The following is an 18323-nucleotide window of genomic DNA, read 5'->3' on the forward strand; positions in this document are numbered from 1 at the left end:
TGGGTATCCTGTTTGGGTGCTGTCCCTCTTTCACCCACCATCTTCTCTGTCCACCACGACTAGATATTAATTGGCACATCTAGGTACAGGATATTGCCATAAAACCAGAACAGAGACCAAGAAATGACTTCCCTCTTTGAAAAACTGATTACCCTCAAAAGCTCCATCGGTTTCTTTGGAACCAGGGAACTGCCCACAGAGAATCACATTTATTTCTCATGTAGAGAACCACAGCTCTACGTTTGTTGTGAAATACAGTGAGAGGGCAGTCAGGCTGGCACAGATGCGTTCATTTTAGCATCAACAGTTTTGCAGAGTGGAGTAAAAGAGTCACATGTTTGTCAATATCTTGGCATCTTTGGAAGTTTAAAAGAAATGATTGAAAGGCAAACACTAGGTTATGTTGCATGCAAAAGCACCCTCCAATCTGGCTTCTTCTGTTACCTCCTCTTCTTTCTTTTCTTTGAAACCAAATCATGTCCCATGTGGATGTGGACTGACCTGGCACCTCAGGACTATGGCTTTGAATGTCCGACCGATAATTTGATGTTAGGCTCTGTGGCACCTTGCTGACTTGTCTAAGAGGCTTGTTATGGTTTTGGTGCTTGATTGTTAAAACCTGCCCCTCAGAACACGCTTCACTTTTGAGTCACATCCCCATCCACGATTGCTTTCAGGGTTCTCTGGCATCAAGGGCACTGCTGCCCTGGAGAAAGCCCTTTTTTTCTCACCAGGCTGAAGATTCTTGGTGCTCTATGAATGAAACCTACTTTTCCTGGGGTCCTTCTGAACCCCAGGGAATCTGCAGTATCCCCCCACCAAAGAGACCCAGCTCGTCTTCCTGGAATGGAAGGCTTTGGCACCATGGTGTCACATTGTTCCTGGGGACACAAGCTCTCATTCTTGGCATTACCACAAACTCTGCACATGGTTCTGGTTCTGAGGTTAAAATGTGAGCTTGCTAAGTCATACTTAACATCTTTATATGTGCCGAGCACTCGGCTGGGTATTTTCAAGAGCCTCGTTGCACAGTTATGAGCACATTGTGCTGAAGTGTGTCTTCCAGTGTCACAGGTCGGACAACTAGAGCTCCTGTAGTGACAGCTGCTCAAGTCACTCAGGGGTGCCTTCTCATCCTGAGCCCCAAATATGCCCGAGCTTCCTCTCTGGGTAACTCTTAAAGTGCTTCACTTGTGAGCAAAGGTAAATCATTTATTCTTTGGTTTGTCAACTCAGGGGTCCTCATGAGGAACACTTAGCAGAGAGTCAGATTTAGGACACAATACTGAACCTTCAGAACTCCTGTCTGTCACTTTCATTAACAATAAATAACATACAGTTCACACAATCAATGGTGCGGTGACCCGCAGAAACAGCTACACAGACGGAGTTGCGTGTGCATGTATGTGTTGTGTATGTGGTATGAATGTGTGTGGTATGTGATGCCATGATATGGCTCAGGCCTGCTTACAGGCCACAGTTAGGTTTCCTTCCTGTTTTATCTTGTTTTGAGACAGGGTTTCTTTACTGAACTTAGGGTGTCCACCATTTTGTCTAGATTGGCTAGCCAATCTAGACATTTAGTTGTCTATCTTCTGCCTGTCCTTAGGGTTATAGGAGCATGCAGGCATGCTGGGTTTTCCATGGGTGTTGGCGATCCAAACTCAGCTCTTCATGCTTACCCACTGAGCCATTTTTCAGAACCCTACATTGGTAAATTTGTGCCTGTTATCTATAACTCCCAACAATGGACCAACAATGTCCAACTTTATTAACTAAGAGAGATGTTGAGTTACTAGCTCCAAAATACAGCAGTAACTATGGCAATAGAAAAGAGTAAGTTGGAGCCTCTCCTTCCTTCCTTCCTTCCTTCCTTCCTTCCTTCCTTCCTTCCTTCCTTCCTTCCTTTCTTTCTTTCTTTCTTTCTTTCTTTCTTTCTTTCTTTCTTTCTCTCTTTTTTTGGAGGGGGAACCTTACATTTCTAAAGCAGAAAGATGTTGGTTTTTCTAGGACCCGGCTGTTGATAATAGAACCCAAAGGTAAGACATTCATCAACATTGGTGCCTCTAGAAAGTCTAACAGTCACCACCCAATTAACAGATACAGTTGTGTGACTGCTCAAGAGCCACCATTGCCAGATGGTCTGGCTGTGGCACTAAGAAAACATTCTGTCATTGATGTGGCTTCTTCCAAATGCCATGCAGCCGGAGCAGAGTTGGAAATAGAGCCGTCTGTGGAAGAAAAGCCTGATTCTGAAAAGGTTTGCAGTAACAACACGGTGAACACAGTGTGAAATTTGGAAGTATTTTTGTCTTTAATTTTTTTAAGTTAAAAAAAAAGATTTATTTTTATTTTATGTGTATGGGTGTTCTGCCTGCATGTATGTATGTGCACCATGTATGTGTGTGCCTGGTACCTGTGGGGAGTGTGTCAGGGTCCCTGGAACTGGAGTTAGAGATTATTGTAAGCCTCCATGTAGATGCTGGGAACTGAATCCTGGGCCTCTGCAACAGGAGCCGGGGCTCTTAACCTCTGAGCCATCTCCCCAGGCCCTGTTACATTCTCAAAGATGAACTGATCTACTTTTGCTTGTTTGTTTGTTTACATCTTTTTTCTCTAGCTCATTTCTCTGGAGAACAAGCCTATATCCTCTTGCATGACAAAAATCTCATCCTCAGTTGATGGGAAGGAACCCAGATGTTTTTTGCAGGGTGAGGTTGAAGAACACCTCAGTGAGAATCACACTTGTAATCATTTGTAAAGATTCCAGGACTCTGGTTCCTGGTTCTACCCACCTCTCCTCCCTAGACACAGCTCTGCTCTCACTGTGGCCAAGTTGGAAGGCCAGGAGGCTCTGCTGTAGGGTTCATGCCTCACACACTGTGGTGTGTGTGTGAGTTGTGAGGAAGTATTTTCGTTCCTTTTCCAACTTCCAGTCTCAGTGACCACTTCTGCCCTGCCTGTGGTGCAGAAGAGTTTGTGAATCATTTACCCTGAACTGTTTGCCCTGCCTAGCTGGGAAGCCCCAGCTCCACACTTCATCTCCTTGTTCTGAGCAGGAGTCCTTTCCTCTTCCTAAGAACACCTAGGGAAGCAGTTCTCAAGCTGTGGGTCTCAACACCCCGCCCCCGGGGTGTCTAATGACCTTTGCACGGGGTCGCATATCCGATACCCTGCATACAAACTAATTACCGTATGATTCATTTATAGTTACAGTAGCAAAATCGCAGTTATGAAGGAACAATGAAGATAGTTTTATTATGGCAGGGGGTCGCCACAACATGAGGAATTAAAAGGTTGCAACATTAGGAAGGTTGAGGAGCTTACCTAGGGGCTCGCTCCCGGTATTTCCTCCCATCAACAGCTCTCTGCACGGACTCCTGCTTCCCCAAAGAGCTAATAGTTTCCTTTAAGGCTTCAGCACCACCCCAATGCTGGGCTACCTATATATAGGCTGACTGATAAGTTCATCTTCTAGACAGTTCATGTTATGGATTATTTGAAAGGGGAAGGCAGCCTTTCCTACATGTTCTCCTGTCACGTGTTTTCAGCCTATCGTCATTCACAAAAATCACCTTCCAGTTCTCTGCATCTGATAAACTGATGTGAGGTTCACCCCGACATCTGCCTGGTGGAGATCCTAGCTGAAGTCCCGTCTCCTCCACAAAGAGACTCTTCCAGGTTCTTTCCCCTGGGGCAGAGTTTTAGAAAGCAGGAAACAGTGGCCACCTTATCCATATACGTGTCCAGAACAGTGTTTGGCATCCAGTAGTTACACTGCACTCCATTGTTTTCCTACAAAGACTGTTTGAAGAAACGAGGACATTGCAATCTCAGTGTGAGTTTCCCAAGATTAAAAGTTGCAAGGCTGGAGAGATGGCCAGGTTGTGAAAGTCACGGGAAGTTTAGACTCCCTACTGTCCCACGGATGTCCTCATTAGATGACACAGAAGAGGCCCTGGGGAGACTTAGAACCAAGGTCTGAGGTTATCCTTACAGGTCCTGTAGCCAGACCAGGTCTTGATTCTCACGCTTAAGTGAGAACTCGGGATTCTGTAGGCTATACAATATCCTGGCCGCCCAAGTTTCTTTCTATGGTGAATTCTTGTCTGTTTATCCCCTAAGAACCTTCTAGGACAGTTGACAGGCAGGCAGCTGCATGTACACTACATGAAAAAGGCTCAGAGGAGGAGTTTGCAAATAGGGGCCCAAATCTGGGCCAGAATAAAGAAAGTTCACAGTCCTCCTCTCTTTCTCCTTGGTAGGAAAAAGGCTGTCCTCCACCCAACTTTTAACTCTCTTGTTGAACAAGGATGACCCAAACTTCTCTGAGGATTTCTGGGACCCCAGAGTCCCCCAAAGAGTGCACAGCATCACTGCTTCTTGCAGAACCATCCTTTATACTCACAAACGCCTGTGTTTCTGCAGCGCCAGTGCTGAGGGCCTATGTTTTCACCCCAGATATTTTGATAATCTATCTTTGTGTCAGAATATAAAATGGCCTCAGTATAAAATAATATTTGAAGAACTCTGTGTATTCAGAAAGCTGGCTTGAAATCCAAGGAAGGTTAGGACAAAATGATCCGTTAAAATTGCCTTTCTTGGTTATTGGGATCCAAATGAAGACCAAGAAATAAAACATCCTGCAATGGGGTGATTAGAATCTGAGTTGATGTTTCAAACTTCCACAGTGCCACTGGCGGAGCATCAATTCAGAGCATATATCACCTGAAGAATGAAATCATCTCCCCTTTTTAAAATTTTCTGAGCCCATTTTGACCTGAAAAATTTGAGCAAAGAAACCACAGTGACAAAGAGCTTACCACAGCAACCCTGAAGACTGATCCTTCTACTGTAAACAAGTAACATTTTGAAGAAAAAGAAAACAAAAACACTAGCGACAAGTCTTTTTTTAGTAGCTTACAAAATTCACACAAAATGAAAAACATAGAAAACCGTGGAAACAAGTTTGGTTAAGTCCCTGTCTTTTGAAGATGTTTACTGTAGTCTAGTTGGAGGGTTTTGTTTTGGTGTGGTTTGGTTTGGTTTCCCTTAGCACTTAATTCCTTTGTGGAGTGAGTGGGGGTGGGGGTGGGGAGTCACCCAGAGGTGATTCTCTTACTATGTAAAGGTTTGTTTGTTTGTTTGTTTGTTTGTTTATGTGAGACAGGGTCTTGATACATAGTCCTGGCTGTCCTGGAACTCACTATGTAGTCCGGGCTGACCTCAAACTGACAAGAGATCCAGTTGCCTCTGCAGGAACTAAAGGAGTGCACCACTTCACCTGGCCCCTACTTAAGGTTTTAAAACGTGTTTAGTTTTGAGCCTCCGGCTCTTTTCTCAAGCTCTGAGCCTTGCTGGATAAACTCTTAGCAAGCAGGCTCTGGCGGTAGATCCAGGGAGTGGGACATAGAGCCACTAAACGCTGTTGCGCTGGGAGTTGGGGCTGTTGGAGACAGCCTGGCAATATGGCCAGAGGGAAGCAGATGGATGATCACAGAGCTGGGGGGGGCACATGGAGACTGGCTGAGTCAGGACCTCAGCCGGCTCCTGTCAGGGTCCTCCAGAATGGCAGAGAACATGGCCCAGCTGTGATATCTTTGGGGTCCATAACCCCTGGCCTCTTTCCACATAAACAAGAATCCAAGGCTGTCTCCTCCTGTCCTTGGTCTATAAAATTCCATGGGAAACTCTTGAAATCATTAGACATAGTTGTGTAAACGCACATCTCTCCTTGATTTCCAGATGTTGATTGGAAAACCGTGAGCAAATATCTTTTTTTTTAATGGTGCGTGTGTGTGTGTGTGTGTGTGTGTGTGTGTGTGTGTGTGTTCTTGCAGGCACATGAAGACCAGAGGTGGACATTGACTGTCTTTAGTTACTCTCTACCTATTTTTTGAGACATGTGCTGTGTGTGTGTGTGTGTGTGTGTCTGTCTGTCTCTCTGTGTCTCTGTCTCTCAATCTGGAATGTACCAATTTGGCTAGCATGACTGGCCAGCAAGTCCCTGGCAGCCTCTTATCTCCATGTCCCCAGTGCTGGTCCTCAGGTGCATGCTGCTTTGCTTAGCTTTTTATGTGGATGCTAGAGATGCAAACTCAAGTCCTTGTGCTCTGGAGCAAGCCCTTTACGGAGCGGAGTGAGCCATCATCTCTCCTGGCTTACAGCCCTACAGACGTCATTTCTCTAAGCTGTGTCATGTGTAAGGGCTCTGGAAAGTCTCAGATAGGTGGCGGCTGTTTTCCCCCATCTCTTGGGCAATGCTGTTCAAAATGGGCTATCCATGTTGATCTCCTGGGTGAGGGGCTCCATGAAACTGACAGAGGCCTCACCACATAGCTCTTGTTTCAACAGGCTTGGGGTGGGCCCTCGAATGTGCTTGTCTCCCCGAGACGCCGCTGCGGCTGGCTCTTCAGAGCCACACTTGAAGTGTGTTCTGCTAGTGTTTTAGAGAGTTTAGCTGTTCCCTTGCTTGGTTAGTCCCCCATTCGTTGCTGGTTTCACACTTATGTCCTGTTTCCCAAATTAGACTGCAGGCCTTCAAGATGGAGGAACTCATTCTGACCTGGGACTCGAGTCCCCGGAGTCCTGTGCTCAGTTCACAAAAGCTCACGTTTGAGAATGACTAAGAGACAGGTTCCCTGGCAGAAGACCAAATTCTGCTTTCATTTCACACCTGAACTTACTTCTGCTCCTCAGTGTCCTGCTCAGCCCTGTTTTCCCAGATAAGGACATGGGGGTGGTTCCTAAGAAATCCTTCAAGCTTCTTCATTAAGAACATTTGCCAGGGTATTTGCCAGGTGGCTAAACAGAGATATTCTCTGCTCGCCTCACTCAGAGTCCAAGATCTACCTAAGCAGACATTGTCATCTTTGTCTCTTCCCCACCCCATAAATATGGTATTCCCTGGTTGCCCTGGGTTAAGGAAGCCAAATGAATAGCGAGTTGCCCCAGTGTGTTCTGAGCCCGTGTGTTCCACGTGGCTACTCCTCAGTCATCACTCAGCACTCCAAGAGTGGCGGTCTGCGTTCCTCAGACACTGGCCGACAAGCTCCTTTCGCATCCTGCATGAGGACACTGCACTTGTCACATTAGGTACTTGCCATCGGTATTGAGTGTACGCAAATGACCAGGTGGCGTGGCAGATAAGGCATTAGTTGGCTCTCTCTTTCCAAACGAGTGAAGGTAATTTAGACATCATTCCTTCTCAAGCTTCCTTGCTGGGTTTTAGAAGCTCTGGGAAAACAAACAAACAAACAATGTCTACGCTACATCCTACAGGAACAAAGAATTTATAAAGATGGATGCAGGCATCAGTATTTCGTGTGGTGTCAGGGATGGGACATGGTCTCACCTAGGCTGCTTGCCACTGGGCCGCACGGCAGCCTGCACTCTATGAAGAGCTCCAGGAGGCAGCCAGGCTTCGCAGCCATGACTTGGAAACCGCTTTCTGGGTACATTGACCTGGCAGTTTTGTGTCTAGATTCATGCCCACTGCAACCACTGGCACTGGGCAACCTACTGAATAGCAGGTCATTTTTTACTGGAAGAGATAGAGGTCTCGGTTTCTCTCCACTCCACCACCTCAGAGGTACCACTTCCCCAACTCACTCTGCCCCTTTTTCTTTGCTCATAAAACGAGAACATAGAGTGACCGATTCTGCTGCAATCCTGTGGTTGGCTGGATGTGGCCATTATTTCTTTTTGCAGCCGCTCCTAGGAAGGGTCTACTTCCCTAGCTCGTGAAACCGCTTGGTCTCATGACTTGGAGAATGTAGCAGAGCGAATGCTGTGCAGGCCTGCAGTGCAGGCCTCCAGGGACCCCGCAGCCTCCACTTTATCCATGAGGCAGCCTTGAGACAACACGTGAGCCTGCGGGTGTCCCCTTCCGAGGGGTGAAGAGGTCAGGTACCCCTGCACGGAGCCTGTGCCAGATCTTAGACGCAGCGTGTCAGGCCACCCTGGGCTTTCATCTGAAATCCCATATGAAACCCTCGAGGTCCCTGCCCCGATTACTCAGGAGTCGGGACAAAACAGACCCCAGCGCTGTCTTCACAGCCTGAGTACCAGGTGTTTGCTATCCAGTGGGCGGGGCCAGCAATGACAGCAAAAATGACCCTGTAATTCACTGCCACATTTGCACACGAGCCACCAAGCTAGTGCCAAAAAACATTGCAAACCAGTTGAAAAACACAGTCTCCGTCCACCTCAGCCATCCAGCTTTTATTATGAAACAGCTTAGTGAGTCACCGATACAGTCTCCTCATAGAGTGCACGGTATACGTGTTGGTTTATTTATTAGTAGCGTGCATGTGCATGCACGTGCTAAGAACACACGTAGAGCTCAGAGGACAACCTACCTGCAGGAGCTGATTTTCTCCTTCTGCTACACGGGTGTTCCAAACATCCAACTCAAGCTGTCAGGCTTGGCAGTGAGGGCTCTTCCCTACTGAGCCATTTTTCTAGCCTCCCTCCCTTATGCGTTTTTAAGCTTTTGCCGGATGATGAGCTCTGGGTATGCTTGTGCGAGACTGTAGCTCAGCACTTTGAAGCTGAGGCGGTTGGATTGTAAGTGTGAGGCCAGTCTGAGTGACATAGCGAGACCCTGCCTCCTCATATGGTCTCCCGCTCCCATGCAAGTAGGAAAAGGTAATAAAAGTCAAGGTAGATGGTAGAGATGTCAAATAAAACTCAACCGGCAATGGATGTGGAGATTGTTGATGGGCGCAAGCAACACAGAAGGGGTTTTTCAGGGTACAAAATCCCAGTGGAGTCACAGAGTTCTCAGCAGGACTTTACCAACTACAGAAAAGAATGACTCTCTGTGGTAGCTTTAAGGGCTGATCTGGGATACCTGGAAATTTAGTTTTCATGTCACTTGTAGTGGGTCAGTAAATGCTTCTTGAGTCTCCACAGTTTGTGAGGTGCCTGAGGAAGTTGGAGAACATGGCTCTCACACCAGCAGCATTGGCCATGGCCTCCTCTTGCCATTGGCTGCTGTTGACAGGCGCTTCTCCACCCTAGCAAGGTGACATCAGCTCAGCTTCTGAAATGTTGGATGTTCTCTCTGTAGTGAGAATGGCTCGCATCCCCATGAGCCCTGTGGAGTGAAAAGACCCAACACATGTTGGCTGCCACACCCCTGAGAGTGGAAGAGGAACGGGTGAGACTACCCAGTGGGGACAAGAGGCTTCCTCTGGGCTCCGGAACCACACACTCAGCGACTGTAGCATATTTTCGGGGAGAAGGCTTTGCCTTGTGACCTCTTACTCCAATGTTAATACACCCTCCTTCTCTCTCTCTGACAGAGACAGAGATTTTCTAGGACTGTCTTAACAAGCAGTCACGATGGAAACACATGGTTAAAGCAACAGAAATCTGACCCCTCAGTGCGTGATCAAGATGTTGGGAAATATATTTTTTCAGGCCCTCTGTCCTTGGTGTGGAGGTGGGTGCCCTCTTTCTGTGCCCTCTATGTGCACATGTCCCTGCTGTGTCTCTTCTCCAAATGCCCTTCCATATGTACATCAGCCTAACTTGCCTACCTAATGGCCTTTCCTCCCAGAGCCACTTTCTGAGGACTTGAAGGATCAGATTGCTTGAGGAGAGCACCTTGGAGCTCCTAAGTACACGCTTGTGTAAATATGTGTGCTTATATGTATCTCTTTAGTTGACCAGAAGTGTATCCGGTGTCTGCCCTTTGGGCTACCCTATATAAAGGGGCACGCATTTGGCTTGAAGAGAATAGCTTTCGAGCCTAGTCCCTGAAGGCAGAGGCTGGGAAAGCTGCTGGGAGCCTGGAGGGCACAGGGCGAGGGCCGTAAACTGAAGGTGTTTATGCAAAGTGAAGGGCCAGTCTGGTACCATCGGGAGGGCCAATGTGCTTTTTGGAGCAAATAGCCGGGATGGAATTCCCACTTTCTTGAGCATGATTGTCCAGGCCCGTATTCGGAAATAACTGTCAAAAGGGAAATTACTTGTTTTTTGGTGGTTCTTTTCTTCTCATTTTAAAAATTCTTTCTGGTGTGATAGGCTGACGGGACTTCTCTTTCCTTAAATGAAAGTTACTTGGTTCCTGTTTTCTCTCATTGGAAGCATTTCAAATAAAAAGCCTAGAGACCAAAACAAACACTTCCCAGCTGTAGGGGAATTCTGCAGACAACGTGGAGGTTTAAGAGCAGGGGTTGAGGATATTTGCCCAAGTCCAACAGGACGTGTTCACAAACTCAACCAAGAACGGGGTGGCCTATTTCATACTGGAGCCAGAGACTCCTGTTTCCAACTGATTCTGCTCAGCTTCCACAGTGGAAGAAGTATCAGAGGGTAGGCAGGAGGGGACTCCCCACAGCTTCCCCAAGAAGGGCTGGGGCCACTGAAGCAGAAGATGATGCCCTTCTGGGGGAGAGAGGCAGGGTTTAAAAAAAAGAGAGAAGAAGGGGAGGGATGAAGGAAAGAAGGAAGGTGAAAAACTTGCCCAGGAAGAAACAGTGACGTCATGTTAGCATCACATTCCCTAAAGCAGAATTGTTGAAAGAAACCAACCACCAGGCAGAAACAACAAATCCTATCAACCTTGAACCCTCCCCACCATCCGCTGGAATCCCTCACCCTCCACCCCTCACCCATGCTGGAGAAGCACAAGGAGATGAGCTGAATATTGTTCAAGTTCCCACAAGACTCCCCAGTGGGAAATTACCTCAGTTTTATTTCTCTGTTCACCTTTCTTGCACAATAGTCCTTACTTGGTTATGAAGAGGTTGGAAAATAGTGAAGAATGAAGATTCCTAGACCTGTGTGGTGCCTCTGCAGTGAGCCTTGGGCACAGGGCTTCACACATTTGATCTCTTGCACTTTCCTCACAGGAGTCACCCTGCTCCATCCCAGAGGAGCTGTAGCTGGGCCACCACACACACTGGGTCTCTTCAGAGGCAATAAAATCTGTGTGGCTCAAGGGGCTTTGAATTTGTCCGACAGAGCCTCATCCAGTTCTCCACACTGGTCTGTGGTAGTCTTGCTTTTACTTCACTGCCGAGTTTAACGGAGAGATGAAACTAGCTTGCTTCCCCTACCCTATATTTATTACAAGCTTAGGAATTGCACAAAACTAGGTGAGAACTTCAGTCAACACGCTAAACTTTTATGGTGAACAGAAGATTTCACTCTGTCGTTCAGACACTCTGACCTGCGAGCAAAGCTAAGAACCAAGTGCTGGAGGTAGCTCACACAGGGGTTTGCCCATACGCATCTCATTAAGACTGACACCACCGCCCAATCCCCATAGCCCCTGGCATATAGCTGGCATTCAGCAGAGGCTTTCCGGGTGCATGAGTACACAGGGCCCCTGTATGAGCACGAGGCAGTCCTGGCCATCACTCTGAAGCTCTTGGTGAGGACACACGTCATGAAATGAGCTCACTCCAGTAGCTCAGAGTCCTGAGGGAGTAGGAGCGGCTTCTTACGGCTTCTAGAATGCATGCCCCCGAACCCTGCTCAGAAGGGAAGAGTCCATTGCCTGTGTGGTTATTAGTCTGGTTCTCTGTGGCCTCTCTTGGGAGCTACACTTCTGGGTGTGACCAGAGGGCAGAGCACTGCCCAGGCTACCCCGGTAGAGGGGCAGTTTAGAAAGTGGGAGGAGCAGGGACTGGATGATGGGAAAAGGTGGCCACAGAACTAGGGAAGTGGATAGTTCTTTGATAGCCAGGAGAAGGAAGAGAAATCCTTTATCCAAAAATGGGCAGGGACTCTCCTCAGTATTAATATGAGCAGATAGCCAGTCTCTCCCTCAGGAATAGCAAGTGAGGAGACCCATAATGACTGGGGACATTGGACTAAGTAGCATGGGATGAAAGTTTAGGTTAAGTCTCCTTCATATTTCTCTCCCATGCTCTGCTCTTTCATTTCTTCCCTCCTCCTTTTCTCCTCTCCTTCCCACCATTCTGATGGAATCCAGGATTTCTCACCCAGGATGGGCAAATGCTCTGTTACTGAGCCAAACCCTTGATTTCTTTTAAAACGCTGTAGTTATCTAGGCTGTCCTTGAACTCACTCTGTAGCCTGGTTGGGTTTTAAACTTGTGATCTTCCTGTCTTAGGCTTCTGGGTAGCTGGGATAATGGGGCTTGTGCCACTAGACCCATAGAGCTGTGGACTTCAGATAGTAACAAGTTGAACTCTTTTCTTAGCAGGAAGAAAACTATCACTGGTAGGAATTTATTTTCCTTCTGCAAGCTCCAGACAATGGCAGCCTTTTTTGAATTTGGACATTGGGGAGGTTGTATCCTAGGATACTGTAGGGTGATGTTTGAACATTAGAATCAATCAGAGAAGTTTTTAACCACCCATGACCCAAGGAAATCCAAGACAACTTATTGGGAATATATTTTTAAAAGGTCTTTAGTATACATTTTTTAAAGACTTATTTATTTATCATTTATACAATATCCTGCCAACATGCCAGAAGAAGTCGTCAGACCTCATTATAGATGGTTGTTAGCCACTACGTGGTTGCTGGGAATTGAACTCAGGATCTTTGGAAGAACAGCCAGTGCTCTTAACCTCTGAGCCATCTCTCCAGCCCTAGTATACATTTTAAAAATTCCTTCCATTAATGTTTTAAAACTTCTAAGGGAGTTATGGCCCTGAGAACCAGTGCTTTAAGGTCTACCCTAGAGTCCTCAAAAGTAGTGGTTTACATTTAGAAAGTAATAGGGCCCAAGAATTTCTATTTTAAAAAATATCCACACTCAGAAATTATCAATGGGATTTCCCATGTCCCTACCCCTTTCTATCAATAAAAAAACAAGGTGAACTATCAGAAAAGAATTTTCAGAAAGTTATGGGCAAGTGAAAAAAAATGCAGTAGAACATCACTGAAAACAAAATGCCTTTACAGGAATCTCATTTGTAATGCAAGTCTCATTTCAAAGACGGGTAAACAGCATTAGCCAAAAAGTCCCACTCAGGCTGCTGCTAAGAAGCCTGGCGTCTGATGGAAATGCCCACGACAGAGTTAACTCATGCTGACTCATTGTGGGACTTAAAGAAAAAAAAATAACAAAGCGTTACACCAGGAGCACAGGTGGTGACAAGAATGACTAGCCGCTGAATGATGAGCCAAGCAGGTTATCTGGCCAGGACAGCGAGGACTGCTGCCTCTAGTCCTCTTACAAACACAGCCCTCTAGGGATGGCGTGAACCTTCTTCCTGTGGCAAAAGAAATGTGTGTCTCCATTTGCTAAGCTAGCGCTATGCCTTGCACCTGTGTAGTCGGCCTCCGGCTTCCTTTCACTCTGTCTCAATGCATCAGTTTCCAAGTGGCCAACAATGTGGCCCCAGGAGAGCTTACGTCATAGTAGCTTCAGAATAAAGTAGAACTCGCTGAGGCTGACATCCAAGCCCTTCCATGGTGCCATCACAGTGTGCTTTTGGGTCCTTGTAGCTTATGCTGTACTTTTTAGGGGATAGGGCTGCAGGACGGTGCTTTAGAAAAAATTTTCCAGTGAAAAGACGCACTGTCAAGAGTCCACGAGAGATACCGCAGTTCCTGCGCCCTTTACTTTCTGCCATTGTGAACCTGCCTGTAGGTTCGCTTCCCTGCTTAGGACTTTAAAGGCTTTTATTTGCTCCTCAGTATAAGCCCAAGATGGGGCCGAAGGGAAGCATTTTATAAGTCGCTCACCCTGGCCTGCCATTGGAAACATCCCAGGTGAACCAAGAAGGCACTTAGGTGATTCTTTGATACCCTAGAGCACTGGTTCTCAGCCTTCCTAATGCTGGACCCCTTCAATACAGTTCTTCATGTTGTCGTGATCCCCCGACCATAAAATTATTCTGTTGCCACTTCATAACTGTAAAGTTTTGCTACTGTTGTGTATTGCAATGTATATACTTGGGTTTTCCGATGGTCTTAGGCAACTCCTGTGAAAGGGTCCTTCAAACCTCAAAGTGGTGGTGACCCGCAGGCTGAGAAATGCTGCCCTCGTGGCTGACTGGGTCACCAGGCATAGCCACCCTCTGCCGGTGTGAAGCGGCCTGGCCACCCTCTGCTGCTGCGCAGGGATTCTCTACATTTCTCCATCCCCTAGTAGCGGAGGGCACAGGACTTTCCACAGGGGCACGAGAAAGCCGCAGTTCTAACCCAAACAAAGCATTTCTAGAAAGAGAAAACATGTCAGTGCCACCTGTTTTGAAAGACTTACCTGACACGATGCCAGGGCATCTGCCGGAAAGGAAGTGGGTGACGGTCACAGGCTCACGACAGTGCTTGGCACAGTGCGGAGGGACTGTGGCTATTAGCATCACAGGGTATAGGCTTATTCTGAGGCTTTTATGCCCAGAGAATGTGTCACAGATCACTTATTTTGGCTCTACCAGGCTCACAGTTCCAGGTGGAGGAGGACCCTGGCTGAAGTTGGACACAGCTTCAATGACATAGCATCCTTTGTAGAGTTGAAAGAGAACAGCACCCACCCAGACCCTATCACAATGACTACTGTGGCCAAGTGTTTTCATTATGAAAGCAACAATAATAAACAATGGTCATTATTTGCTCCATTATTTTTCAGTTTGAAAGAATCAGGAGTCAATGAAAGGACACCTCTTTTTATTTAGGAACTTGCTAGCTTTGTTGTTGTTATAAATTCTTTTTAAATGTAATTCAACAGATGAAAAGGAGAGCATAACACCAGGCCAAGAGCAGGCACTTAATGGATAAGTTAGAGGCATCAGGAGCCATCAGGAGCTTTGAAGGAAGAATAAGGACTTGTGAGGACAGAGGGGGTTTCAAACATTCCTTTCTGACAAGTACAAACTTGAAAGGTCCCCTTCCAACCCCCATGACCACCGATCACCATAACAGACCCTCCATTAGGCTAGGAAAACCAAATTCCGAACTTGCCCAGCAGCAGGGTGCCCTTAGACTCTAGCCAAGCTCTTTTCTATGAGGTGCCTGGTTTCAGCTCAGCTTGACAACTGCGGCCTGAAAACAACTGTAGCTTTGGCGAGGAGTGGAGAACTGGAGAGCCAAAGTGGGGTGGGAGGGAAGGGATGGCCTCCATCATCCCTCCATTTAGGAGGGAGAGGGTGGCGTTATCTCTCTGGGCAGATCGGAGCTGAGTAAGAGGAATGGAATAGTCAGGGTGTGCAAAACAAAGGGCTATAAATCCCATTTAGCCTCAGTGTATTTTTAAAACCTCAGCCATCCTGAGGAGGCACTCTGCCACGCTAGCAGGAAGACTCCGGTACATGGGAGCTGTGGGGGAAGGGAGGGCTGAGAGGGTCATCCTAACACTTCTTTTCTTCTCCTGAAAGCAAACTAAAGGGATTTCATTGCTGCCTAACAAAAGCCTGCTGACTCTTTAGGGCAGGCTGACCTGTCAGTCCTAAGTATTTGTAGTTATAACAACAATTTTCTCCTGAGACAATAAAGAAGAAATATGGCTGCATTCCATTCTTCCCTCTCACACCAGTACCAGGGCAACTCGGATTATTTAGACTGTGGAGATTTAAGGCAGCTCTTCACTTACGCACAGATGAATTCTCCACGTGTTTCCCTGAAGCCCATAACATTGTGGCCACTTAGTTCCATAAAGGGCACCCATACCGTGCCAACACAGACCGCTACTTGAAAGCAAATAGAAACCCAAGTCCCTCCTCCAAAATTCTATCCTCGTGGGAGCTGATTGGAGTACATCAAGGGCCCTGAGACTTCAAGGAGGGTGTTCTTCTTCCAGGCACATTTTTGTCTCTATGGCCGACACGCCCGGCGCCACACACCCTCTGCAAATCACACAGCCCCCCCCCCCCCCCACTTCTCCTTGACTCCAGGACCTGGATGTCATCTCTCTACCCAAGACCCTCAGGAAGTCTAACCCTGGCATCTTGCTCATGGTCTGTCAAGAGCTAGAGGACAGGCTCAGTGCTTTTACTCGAACTCAGTGCCACCAAAAGTCCCTGCCTAAGTTTTGAAAATTCAAATATGTGTTCTCAATGCTCAGAGTGGCCGCCCCTTCAGCAACTTCAGGCACCCCATTATGCCTCCTGATCCACCCAAGAATGAGTTTTAGACACCTACCTACTTAAGGGGAGCTGTAGGGTGGGGTATTTCATATTTGTTGAACACCTGTGCTGTTTGTTTTGGGTGGCTACGTAGCCTATATGCCAGGTGGACGTTTTCTCCTTTTCCTACCAGCTCAGTAGGAAACAGGACAGAGGACACATCAGTACAGGAAGACGCCATGGCACTTTGATTCAGTCAACAAAAAATGAAAATCAAGGGATGGTTAATGTTTTCTAGCTTGTTCCCTTAAATCCATTTTAAACTGGGTTGGTTGTTGTTGTTGTTGTTTTTTTTTTTTTTTTTTTTACTTAGATTTTTTATCTCTACCAAAACAGAATATGAACACATAAGCTGTGAAATATGATTATAAAGTCGTGGTAGGACTGCCAGAAACCACATGAGAAACTATGTCCCTCTTTTGCAGCCACTGTCTGAATATGTTCATGAAAACATGGAGTCAGGGAGGACTGTGACTGGCCAGCCAGGGGTGGAGGTGGAGCCTCTCTAGTTTTGGGGAGGGCCCTGCCCAGTGCATGCTGTGGTGCAGCACTTGCCCTCCCTAACGTGACAAACACTTTGCCTCACTCACAGATGTTATGAAATCACAGATCTGACTCTGCATGGTGAGTTACAGCTTCAACAACCCCCACCCCCAAGAGAAACACACACACAGCTCACAGGACCGGGATGATGGTCTTCACGTGCTCTTGGGAAGTACCAGTACCCTGCTCCTCAGGGGATGCACCTTTTCAGTGCCAGGAGAAGAGGAGAGTGTGACCTGGATGTCACCTCTACACTTGAGATATTCGGAGAGGCCAGTGTTGGCACTTCCTCAGGCAGGAGTCTCTATTCAAAAGTGTAGCTTATCGTTACTGGGTCAGAAATCTCAGTGTTATCCTTGGAGAGAGTTTGTCTCCTCTTGTCTTTGTTTTTCAAGACAGGGTTCCTCTGTGTAGCCCTGGCTGTCCTGGAACTCTGTAGAGCAGGCTGGCCCTGAACACATCGATCCCCCTGTCTCTTATTGCTGAGGGCTGGGACTAAGGGAGTGCACCACCAACGCCGGGTATTTCCTCTTGTCTTGAACTGGAATTTCTTCAGGACATCTTGCTTTGAGGGGAGAGGTGCTTTCATGAGGGACCCCAATGGCAGCCCCGTTGATTGGGAGAGAAGTTCATCGTGTGAGTCCTCATGTCACTGGAAGAAGGGGGACTGCCTCCCCTCTCAGCGCCCCCACCCTGCATGGGGAAGATCATGTGACTAATCACTAAGAGGAAACCGGGCTATTGCCATACAACCCAGCAAAGAATGGCCATCTGGCACTCTCCGGGCAGTCCCCGCTTACTCCGTAGCTTATGAAAGCAGAAGCAGAGGGGAGGATGCAGGAGCATTGAGCACTCAGGTCCCAGAGATGCTGTGTAGCGAGTCCCCGAAAGCTGAGGGCAAGCTGAGTACAGAGGATCCGGAATGCCAGGGAGGAAGTTACAAGTATCGACCACAGGCTCATGACCGGCTTAAAAGAGGAAGACTCTAGACTCTAGGCACTGAGTACATCTCACATGTTCATAGCATGTGTGGACAGGAGCACCTGCATGTCTGTAACAGTTTTTCTTTTCATTTCTTGGAACAAACTCTGTCAGAGATTATTTTAGCCATATGGTATATACCATGTTCAGGCAAGACTGGCCGAGTCTGAGGATGAACAAACAGCTGGAATTATTCTGAGTATACTGTAGGGCTCAAAGTAATTTGAAGACAGAAAAATCTGTTTACAGTGTTGGGACAGGACCGTGTGCCAGGCCACACAGCATAGTAGTTAAGTAGTCACACTGAAGGGAACAGAGTGTCCCACTCCTGGTCTAACCCTGTCACCAGCCACAGACTTTTTGTAATGTCGCTTCTGAGATTTGGCCAGCAAAGTGCCGACAGCAGTAGCAGAATCCTCCTGGCAGCACCCAAAACTCTGCAGAGTTTTGCTAAAATTGGTCCGACTAACTTTGTTCAGTCAGCATATGATGAAGACCCACTATATGTGGGGTGTCGTGCTGGCTGGCGGCACATGATAACTCATCACAAAGTGTCTGCAGTCATAATGGTGTCCTAGCTAACTCTGCTCGAGAGAGGAAGACATTGATTCTGATCGTGTACCTTTAAATGGGTGGATGTTTGGATTCTTCACCATCCACAGACAAATTTGTGAGGAAAAAGCAACATTGGCGTGGGCAGCACGGGTGTGGGGGTGCCCACGGCAGGTGCAGTACAGAAGCAAC

Source organism: Psammomys obesus, unplaced genomic scaffold, assembly GCF_907164565.1.
Source record: "Psammomys obesus unplaced genomic scaffold, mPsaObe1.curated_primary_1811, whole genome shotgun sequence".
Taxonomy (NCBI): Eukaryota; Metazoa; Chordata; class Mammalia; order Rodentia; family Muridae; genus Psammomys; species Psammomys obesus.